This window comes from Tamandua tetradactyla, chromosome 1 (assembly GCF_023851605.1).
Source record: "Tamandua tetradactyla isolate mTamTet1 chromosome 1, mTamTet1.pri, whole genome shotgun sequence".
NCBI lineage: Eukaryota > Metazoa > Chordata > Mammalia > Pilosa > Myrmecophagidae > Tamandua > Tamandua tetradactyla.
Window position 1 is genome coordinate 203,070,038 of NC_135327.1, and position 11,180 is coordinate 203,081,217.

At 39.3% G+C, this 11,180-nt stretch overlaps 1 non-coding gene across 1 annotated transcript; it reads right to left on the reverse strand.

Annotated features, from left to right (window-relative positions):
• Positions 1–10,727: 10,727 nt before the first annotated feature.
• LOC143653852 (U1 spliceosomal RNA) lies at positions 10,728–10,891 on the reverse strand. The gene has a single exon (XR_013161559.1). It is a non-coding gene; the product is annotated as a U1 spliceosomal RNA (small nuclear RNA).
• Between the last annotated feature and the right edge of the window lie 289 nt (positions 10,892–11,180).

Genomic DNA, 11,180 nt, shown 5'->3' on the forward strand with positions numbered 1-11,180 from the left:
ATAGGTGCTCTATTTATCATGAAATTTATAGCTAAAACACTGGGAAAATGTTCTTTTCTCTTTCTCTCTCTGTCTTTCATTTTAGAGGTAGAACCTACAGTAATTGGTAATTCCATTTTCCACTGTTTTTATACTTGGCTCCTGACGCAGAGTTTGGTTTCACATTCACAAATCCCATATTCTCCTTGAGGAAAAGCCAATGTGTTTTAAATAAATGCATTCAGCCTGACCCCAAAGGGTTTCCAAAGGTTAGCATTTTAATAGTAATCAGGAAAGCTTTGGGGAATAGCTTCTTTGCATTTTCTTTCTAATCATAGACTTGGATTTTTGTTGTTTGCAGGTCAGTCTCAGTAAAATTGTGATGGGTATGCATCTACTTCTTGCTGCTCGGTTACATCTGTCAGCCCTTCATCCCTCTCTCTTGTCCTCACCCTTCCTCCTTCCTGATAAAGAACAATAGATAACCAAGGAGCAAATGATGCCATCTTTCAGAGCTATTTGTGAATTACCAGGGTCTCATGAAAAACTCGCAAAGCTCATTTTCTGAAGCTGTCCTCTTGGTGCACACCTCATAAGCAGACCTAATTCCCCTCTTTGTACACATGGCCATGTTCACTCTTCTTCCATTGCCTTCTGGGTACCCGTCCATGAGTTCTGCGGCCTGGAACATAAACTCTTCCAAGCAGGATCTGTTTCTTAGCCACCTCTACATCCATCAGGACCAGCTGGATGGAGATGAAAACTCTTTTTCTTTTTCAACCAGGTTATTCAGCAATTGGAATTTATGTGTTTAATTCCTTTTAAATTAATTGACATATTTTGATGAAATTTGGCTAAATAATTTACATCAAGCTAACCAGAATTATACTGGTAGGCCCATTTATCATCCTAAAACACAATAGTGACTATCAACATTTATATATATTTCTTCTGTAAACTTCAGTAGCCTCCTAAGAAAGTGAGCATATTTTTAAAGATTAAAAAGATCTAATTTTATTGAGTTAAAGTTATGTTGTATAAAACCGTTGGTTTCAGAGAAGTCAGCAGTTAGCAACAAGTGGCTACTACCCATGCTACTAAGTGACCATTTGGCATAGTCAGATCTAGGCCCAATATCTAGAAAGCTCTTTCTCTTGTCTGTATATGGGTAGTGAAAGGATGTTGTAGAATGAACTTTGCCTAAAAGTCCAAATGCCTAAGTCGCCACTGATGCTGGTTACTGTCTGTGTGACTTTGGCCAGCCACTTTAACCTTCTTGAGGGTTTCCCATGTAAAATGTAAATGAGTAAATGAATAAAATGGGAATAATTGTGCTTACCCCCTAAGGTAGCTTTGGAAAGTTGATAGTATGCACCCATGTCCAGAATATGTAACACTACATATATATTTGGTAGTGCTGTTACTTGTGGAATGTTTCTAGGTGTTGTGTGAAATTCACAGCTTTTCTGGGAACCTGCAACCTTAGGCCTGGACCCTCTTACACTAGTATTGCAAGTTCCTCAGCTTCCTAGAGGGGTCAGTATGGTGGCATGGACTTGACCAGGTCACACACAGGATGAAATTTAATATCAGGCTGCTTAAATGCTCCTTTTCAGTCCAGACCACAATGGATCTTGTTGCTATCTTCCTTAATCTGGAGAGAGGCAAATGTTCATCTGCCATTAAAGGTCCAGGTAGGTAATGTAAAGAGTGAATGAGCTGACTGAAAGACAGTGGGGCTGGGAGCTCTGGTGACCTGGTGAGTTTGCCTGTCCACAGAAATGTAGCCAAATGGATTTTTTTTTTTTACAAAAATACTCTTCAGTGCACAATTTTACTTATTACCTATGTGCTATTCTTACCAAATATGCCAGCCTGAATCTAATCGTGAGGATACAGACCCTACAATAGGGAAAGTGGGATATAAGGCAAGACATCTGGCCTGGGTTCTTCCAACAACTCAGAGTCATGAAAAACAACCGAAGAAGTGAGGGACTGTTCTAGATTAAAAGAAATCAAACAGAATAGCAACAAAATGCAAAGCATGAACCTTGAAAGGATACTGGATTTTTTAAAAAATCAGCTTTAAATGATGTTTGGAGCACAATTGGGGAAATGTGAATATAGATTGTAAATTAAATGATATTGTGGAATAATTGTTAATTTTCTTTGGTTTGAGAATGGTGTTGTGGTTATATAGATTGCACTTGTTCTTAAGGGATGCATGCCAAGGTCTTCAAGGGTAAATAATCATGATGTCTGCAACTTACTTTCAAATGGCTCAACAAAATTGTGTACACACATCTGTACACATTCACTCATATACACACACGCACAAATACATTTATAGAGAGGGGAGAGAAAGCAAATCAATTGCAAGATATTATTCATTGGTGAATCAAGGTGGAGGAGATATAAGTACACAATGTTTAGATTTTCTGTAGATTTGTACACTTTTAAAATAAAAATTGGGGGAACAAAGCACTATTCTGTTAAAAAAAAAAGCCAACATATTTTGACTTGGGTTTAGCCTGCTAGTTACTTATAATAAATTCTGAAATTAGAACTCCTTTAAATTTATATTCAAGTTTTTTTCTTGAGTCTCTTAGTTTACCAAAACTTTTAAAAACATTTATTTATTGTGAAATATATACACAAAAAGCAATAAATTTCAAAGTACATTGTAAAAGTAGTTATACAACAGATTTACCTTAACTTTTTTTTAACTTTTTAATTGCATAACATAACATGTATATAAAGCAAAGAAAGAAAAAAGTAATAGTTTTCAAAGCACTCTTCAACACAGGACAGATCCCAGAGTCTATCATAGGCTACCATACCATTATCTCAGATTTTTTTTTCTTCTAGCTGTTGCAGAACATAGGAGGCTAAAAGGAGTAACTTTTTTTTATCATCACACTCAACTTTTTTTCTTTTTTCTTTTGTGAAAATTGACATATATACAAAAAAGCAATACATTTCAAAGCACAGCACAACAATTAGTTGTAGAATAGATTTCAGAGTTTGCTATGGGTTACAATTCCACAATTTTAGGATTTTACTTCTAGCTGCTCTAAGGTGTTGGAGACTAAAAGAAATATGAATTTAATGATTCGGCAATCACATCTGTTTGTTAAACCCTACCTTCTCTGTATCTCTACCATCACCTTTTTTCTTTCTATCCCACTCTTTAGGGGTATTTGGGCTATGGCCATTCTAACTTTTTCATGTTGGAAGGGGCTGTTAATTATATGGGGTAGAACTTCTTTGTTCAGTGTACTTACAATATTGTGCTGCCATCAGATAGTATTGTGCTATCCATTTCTGGATCTGTATAATCAGTCCTGGTGAACATTCTGTATTTCTCCAGCATCAAGTGCCCAACCTCTATCTTCTTACAATTTCCTGAAAACCTGTGCTCTCAACTTTACAAAGACTATTTTATTTATATTTAGCCATTGTTTTGATTTGTTAAATGCTGCCAGAATGCAATATGCCAGAAATGGATTGACTTTTATAAAGGGAATTAATTAAGTTACAAATTTATAAATCTAAAGCTATAAAAATGTCCAAACAAAGGCATCCAGAGAAAGATACCTTGATTCCAGAAAGGGCTGATGACGTTAAGGGTTTCTCTGTCACCTAGGAAGGCACTTGGTGCAGTCTGCTAGCTTTCTCTTCTAGCTTCTCTTTTCAAATGGCTTCCCCGGGGGCATTTTCTTTCTGCATCTCCAAAGGTCTCTATGTCAGCGCTGAAGATTTTTCCAAAATAGTTCCCTCTTAAAGGACTCCAGTAAATGTCCCCACCTTGAATGATCCCATTGCATTCAATATCCCTTTCCATCAGCACTTACCTCATCACAGAGTGAATGTTCATATTTACCTTTGTCTTTCCTATAATACTAAGTTTTTTGGCAGTCAGAGATGAGTTTCTTCCTAATCTTTGTTTCCCCAGGACCCGACTCCACGGGGTCTCCTAACACTTATTCTCAGAATGCCTGTAGAAAGAACGACCCCACTCCGGATGCCTGGTATCCTTGGGATACACCCAGCATTCAGGAATTTTTTCTCAAGTATTTCATTCACATATACCTTGGAAGCATTGTCCTACCTGCATTTTATATTACCTGCCGTGTCTATTTCCATCACAACTCATCTGTCCCATGACCCTTTTCCTAAAATATTCCAAGGGTACTTAGCAAATTTCCATATTTCTGAAAAGTTGTTGTAGTGCAGTGGTTCTCAGCTGGGGGCAATTTTGTCACCGGGGGACATTTGACATATCTGTAAGCATATATTGTTTGTCACAGATGAGGAGGGGATATACCACTGGATATGTGGTGAGTAAGGACCAGGGAGGCTGCTGAACATAGTCCAATGCACAAGTCATCCCCCACAACAAATAATGATCTGCCCCGAGCGTCGATAGTGTTGATGTCGAGAAATCTTGGTGTAGTAGTAATCATATAACCCTATTCTTTGCATTTTGTATTTAACTAGGAACTTGGAAAGATAATTTAAAAGTATGTCTCTCTAATCAAGGGAATCTTAGGCATTGCAGTACATTTGTGTTGATGGGAATGGAGAAAGACTTTGGTCCTAGAGGCCACTGGACCCAGCCAGTGGTTCCATCTGCCATGAAGATGCAGATTCGGACTCTTCCCTTGGTCATAATTTTTCTTACCTAATAAACCTAATAATGACTTTAATTCTTCACTTGCCTTTTTTCAACATAAACTATCAGAGGGAAGGGTTGTTTTCTTGGAAGTATTCTTTTGGCATTATAAATACAATAATAATAACAATAAATTGTGTTGACTAGATCTGTACTTTGCAGTTTCCACAGTAAGGGAAGTGAATATTTATGAGGCTTTGCCAAGATTTAAATTTTACTTACTCAGCTCCCTTAGCCACTCCAAACCAACTTCTAATTATAAGAGAAAATGCCCAGTGCTTGAATAACATCCTATTTGTGTTTGACATCTTTAATTACAGTCCCTCGTCCTAAACCCAAATATACAAAGTGTAGAGAGTGTAGCCATTTCTCTTTGAACTGGAAACTTATTTACAGTGCAGGAATTAGCTCAAAGGACACCCACTTAGCTTGTGAAAGTCAGTGTTTGCCTGGGGCCCACCCCCATTCTCCCTGGGAAATAACCAGTATTTAATTTCATATTCTGCCACTGTAGCATCCTTTTCTGGTTTTAGAGAAAAAAATAGGAGAGAGTAGCATAGAGCCACAGCTTGTAACCTCGACCCCCAGAAAAGGAGGTTTCCCAGCCTAAAGCACATGTATCAGAGTGACAGGCTCTCGCAATCAGGGCACCAATGACAATATTTACACCCTCGTTTGCCAAACTCACCCTTGAGAGTGGAGGACAGATGGCCTGCCTGGCCTGGAATATGTAGAAGTGACCCCACAGAAGGCTTCATTTTTTCCCACTGATGGAGCTGCTTAACAGCCCAGATCCATTAGAGAGGGCAGGAGGGGGAAATGTGAGATTGAAAGGCAATGTTTCTTTTCAGAACGTGGAGGACTTCCATTCTCAGCTCTGTCTGTTCTCCAGCTGGGTAATTGAATTCACCCCATCAAGCCCACTTCTGGACATAAAACCACTGTACTTGGATTTTGAGGGGAAGTTTCCACAGGGACCCGTGAAAAGGAGCATAGGAGGGAGACAAATTACACATTTGTTTGAAAGGGAAAGGGTTAGGAATCAATTTTCAGGGGAGTGAGAGGGAGGGGGGGAACACAGGTCAGGGACAGGCATGAGAGATAGACAGGGGATCCTATAGCCACCCGAATAAGACAGGAAGCATTTAAAAATAAATTCCACTTTTTACGTCTCAAAATATAAAGCTGTCAATTTTCATCAAGGATGAGGCAAGTGAAATCTAAACGGTGCCAAATAATTAATGACTTTTAATAACCCTAATAAATTTGAATTTCATCAAAACCATGTTGCCTATTATTGACTATTGCTAGCAAGAATGAGGAGATGTTAAGGGAAGCCTAACACCTGTGTAAAAATGGACACTGCTGACATCTTTCCCAGGTACATCAATTATAATTAAAGAGTAATAAGAATGCCAAAATGGACTTCTTTAGTACTTTGATACAGAGGCCCTTACATTTAAAATTAAATCCATTAATTGTAACTACTGTACTTTTGTGATCCCGCAGGTAGTCCACAAACTAATTCATTGCTTTGGCAATCAAGCTAGTCTTTGTTAATTAAGGATCTTGATTTATTTCATATAGGGAAGGCTGCACAAGTGTGCCCAAAATCAGACTGATAAAGGGTCATTAGATCATTTTGTTCAAGACAGTTTAGAAACTGATAATGAAATATGTCACTAGAATCTGGACCAAAATTGATTGGAGAAAGATGCACTAAGGGTTTAAAGGAGCTGGGGGAGTTCAACAGTGGCCAGCCATCTGGAAGCCCTCAAGGAAAGAGGCATGGTTCCCTCTTGCCTGTGCTGTGAAAATTTATTTTAAAATAAAAGTTTTATAATGGCACTTGGCATCTTTTCTGACTATTCCAGGTGGCAGCCATTTTGATTCATCAGTTTTGACACTGGCACAGGGGAGTCTGGTGGGAGAGTTGAAAAGAACTGGCTTCCCACCAGCCAACATGGGTTTGCCTGGACAAGAAAGACTAGGGTTTAAATAATAGGTGCAAGCAGGGCAGCTGATAGCTTGTAGGGCATTTTTTGCAAACTGGAAAAAGGTGCTGTCTCTTGGTGGATACAGTCTTGAAGCAACTGGATTTGGGCCCCACTTACCCCTTGATCCTTGGACCTCATATGCCATGCTAGGAGCACAGTGGTGGAAAATGTGATGAGGGAGTAGGGCTGACTTACATCATTGACAAACCCTCTATAAAGCTGTCTTTGCTTATTCCTGTCCTACCCTTCCTTAAGAACTATAAAAAAGGGGTGCCTATCCCAGAACAAGTGATGAAGCTTGAGTAGCAGGCAGGCACCTAAAGGCTTTGAACTTAATCCTGAAAATAGTGACGTGCTAATGAAGTGTTTTATGTTTTTGTTTTGTTTTGTTTTGTTTTGTTTTGCATGGGCAAGCACCAGGAGTCGAACTTGAGTCTCCAGCATGGCAGGCGAGAACTCTGCCTACTGAGCCACCGTGGCCCACCCGACTGATGAAGTATTTTAAGTAGGAGAGTCAGATCTATGTTTTGGGGAAAAAAATGGTGATTTGGGGGTCAAGGTTGGAATGCAAGAGCAGCATGTAAGAGAGGAAGCAGGCCTGAGGAAGCACGCCTGTAAGTGAGGAGACAGGTGTGAGACTGGGTAAATGGAGGTTGCAGGTTAAGTGGAGAGGAAAAGAAGAGACTAGCAAGAAAAGAGTCGAGGGAAGCTTCCAGATTCCTAGCTCAGGGAACTGTGATGATGGTGTCACAAACTGAGAAGAGAATCTAGGAAAAAAGAACAGAGTTATCAGGGACCAGGAGTTAAGCTTGGTTTAAATGTGTTCAGTCTGAGATGGCTGTGGATCATCTTCAGGCGATTGGACAGCTGTGCCTGGAGCTCAAGAGAAAAGACTGACTTTGAGAGATAGAGGAGGGCTACACAATCAATAGATGAAAAAGGTGAAGCCATATGAGCAGATAGCATTCTCCAGAGAGAACACAAAGAGCAAGAAGTTTAGTGGGTTCATAATGGAACTCTGAGACCTCCAGGGGAGAGAAGCCCAGTGAGGAAAAGGAGAAGAAACTTAACAACCTCACGAAGGTGAGTGTGATATCATTAATCTGAAGGACAGGGTTTCAAAGAAGAGGGCTGTCCAGAGTGAAAGGAGGCCAAAACCAGACTGTAAGCTCATGGAGTGTAGGCACCCTGTGTCTTGTTGCCTTTGTATGCCCAGCAGTTCCTTGCATCTAATAGGTGCTGTTTTACTTTTCTCATTGTTAAAGCAAATACTATGCAATGGGTTGACTTAAACAAAGGGAATTTATTGGCTCGTGGTTTTGAGGCTAGGAGAACTCCAAATCAAGGCATTATCAAGGCAATGCTTTCTTCCCAAAGACTGATTCTGGGGCTGGCTGCTAGCCATCCTTGATCCTTGACTCCTCAGTCATAGGGCTCTGCGTATGGCAGCTTCTTCTGGCCTCTCTTCATATATGGTTTCCATTGACTTTCAGCTTCTTGCTCCCTGTGGCTTTCTCCCTCTCTCTCTAAATTTCATTGTTCATAAAAAGATCCCAGTAAAAACCCATCCTGATTGAGTTGGACCACACCTCAACTGAAGTGATCTTGTAAAAAAACCTACTTACAATGGGTTCATACATACATACAGGAATGGATTAAGTTCAAAAACATGTTTTTCTGGGGTACATAGCTTCCAACCACCACAGGTGCACAATAAATATTTCATGAAAGAGAAGAACTCAGTAATAAATAAGAACTCACTAATGCCAGCGTAGTGCTAGGCATTCTTTTCCTACCCCACCTTAACTTAAGAGAGAGAGAGAGATAGTTTACACACACAAACATAGACATATATAAAGTAAAAAAATAAAGTTGCTGTTTATCTACCCTTCCCAGAAGTACTGGTGGAAATTTGCTGTGTATATTTTCGGACCTTTTTCTGTGCATTTACCCATCTATGAACATCTAATGAACTCTTACTATATACATTGTTCTGCAAATTCCTTTTTATTACAAAATAATGTCTGAAAGATTCTTTTATATCAGTAATAGTGATCCATGTCATTCTTTTAACTGCCACACAGTATTTCACAGTATATATGTGTCTTGTTTTTCCAGGACTGCTATGACAAAATACTACAAATTGTTAGCTTAAACGACAAGAATGTATTGGCTCATAGTTTGGAGGCCAGAAATCCCAAAATCAAGGTATCTACAGGCCTTCTCTGAGGTCTGTAGTGTTCTGGTAGAGGCTTGCTGGCAATTTCTGCCTGTATCACATGGCAATTTCCTTCAGTCTCCTATGAGTTCTACTGACTTTCATGTCCAAATTTCTTTTGTTTTTAAGGACTCCAGTCATATTGGATTAAGGCCCACCCTGGTCAATTTGGCCTCATCTTAATAGGATCTTTGAAGATCTGTTTACAGATAAGTCCATACCCATCAGATGGGGGTTAGGACTTGAATACGTCTTTGGAGAGCCTGATTCAATCCACCACAGTATGTATTACCATTTTTTAAAACCAGTGCTCTAGTGATGGATAGTTAGGTTGTTCACCCCCCCTTTTTTTTTTTCAAAGAGAGAGTTTATTACTAGGCATGTAGTAGGAGAGCAGATGGCCTAGCAGCCCAAGATCTGTCTCAAGATTGTTCCCAATTTTTGACTATCAGAGAAGGCTACAGTAAATATCCTTTTACATATATCTCTGGGTAATATATGTGGAATTTAGCATCTACTTTCATTCTTCACACACACCAAACTAGCTTGCCCCTTTGTCTTTACTCATGCCATCCCTTTTTGTCTATCCCTATATCCCCAACCAGTGCTTCCCGATCTGATGCCTTAGGCTGGACTAGGTACCCCTTAGGTTCTAGTCCTCAACTCATTGTGATTCACTGAGGAGACAGTAAGCTTCTTCAAGACAGGGTATCCCTCAGTCATAGTACACAGTGGGTGCTCAAAAGCATTTTGTACATTGACTTGAACTGAATGACACTGTTTCTACTCTCAAGAACCTTTACAATTTTGTTGGCAAGACATTTCTGTGAAACACCCCACAATGAATTGTTGGATTATTTTCTCTGGTCTAGGGTTCTAGGCCCCCTAAGGAGGTTTCCTTAAGTGGTCTCACCAGTTGTTCCTTGGTTCCTGTGCAAATTAACACTGGGCCCCCATGCCCAACAACTTCTGCATTTCAAGGGTTAAAGGGAGGGGAAGGCTTTCTCTTTCCAAAGAACAAAGGTTGCTCACTGTCTTACAACCACTTAACTAAAAGGGACCATTCCAAATCTCCTTCTTCAAAAGAGAGTTCTTGCTCCAGGAGACTCAGCAGCTTAGGTAGTAGATACACAAGTGATTGTCCACATATATGATAAAACTTATATAGACAACATGGATCAGGTGACTTTGGGAAGGAAGGAAGAAAAGGTGGAGAAATGCAAATTTTATCGTTATTTAATAGATAACTGAAGTTACTTAAGGTGTGGCCCAGTACAATCCAGGATGAATTTTAATCCTGTTACTAGAGTACTTTATAAGTAGGAGTGAGATTCAGATAGATAGAGAGAAAGCCACAGGAAGCAAAACACTGAAAGTTTTTTTGTGTTTGACTTATTTCACTTAGAATGTTTTCAAGATTCCTTCATGTTACAGCATATATCAAAACTTCGTTCTTTTTTATGACTGAATAATATTTCATTGTATGGATATAACACATTTGTTTATTCATTTGTCTGTTGATGAACACTTGGATTGTTTCCACATTTTGGCATTGAGAGGAATGCTGCTGTGAACATTGGCGTACAAGTATCTGGCCAAGTCCCTCTTTTCCATTATCTACTCTTTTTTTTGTATGCTCTTTGCTGGGAGTCACATTTCATTCTTTTTCCATGTGAGTATCCTCTTATAGCAGCATCATTTGTTGAATTTTTCTTTTTTGGTTTGGTTTTTCGTTTTTGTTTTTGCTTGTTTGTTTGGAAGTGCATAGCAGGTGAGAATTCTACTACTGAACTACCCTTGCACCCCCCCATCTGCTTTTTTTTTCCTCTCTCTCTCTTTTTTTTTTTTTTTTCTTTTTCAGGGGAGAGCGCAAACGCAGTCCCCCACTACCACAAATTATGCAGTCGAGTTTCCCACATTTGGGGAAATCGCAGGGGTCAGCACATCCGGAGTGCATTGGATAAGCCTCGCCCTGGGAAAACCCCCTTCGTGATCATGGTCTCTCCCCTGCTAGGTAAGTATGCCATTATCTGCTTTTGACATCTTATATTTTTTACTTTCATTTCAATATACTCATGCAAAATATACTGAATATACTCCCTCAACCAATTAATCTGCTAACGTCTTCTTTTAAGTAAAAAGGAGTTAAAATATTTCATTTACTTGTTTGTTGGTTCATTTATTTAAATACAGCTAAAATCAGCGTATCTGGTCCATTTCAGCTCCTTCACTGTCAAACCTGATAACAAGGACTACTTCAGTTTTTTCACATTATTCTTATTTTTCTTGATCTTAACAGCTCTGGCATCCT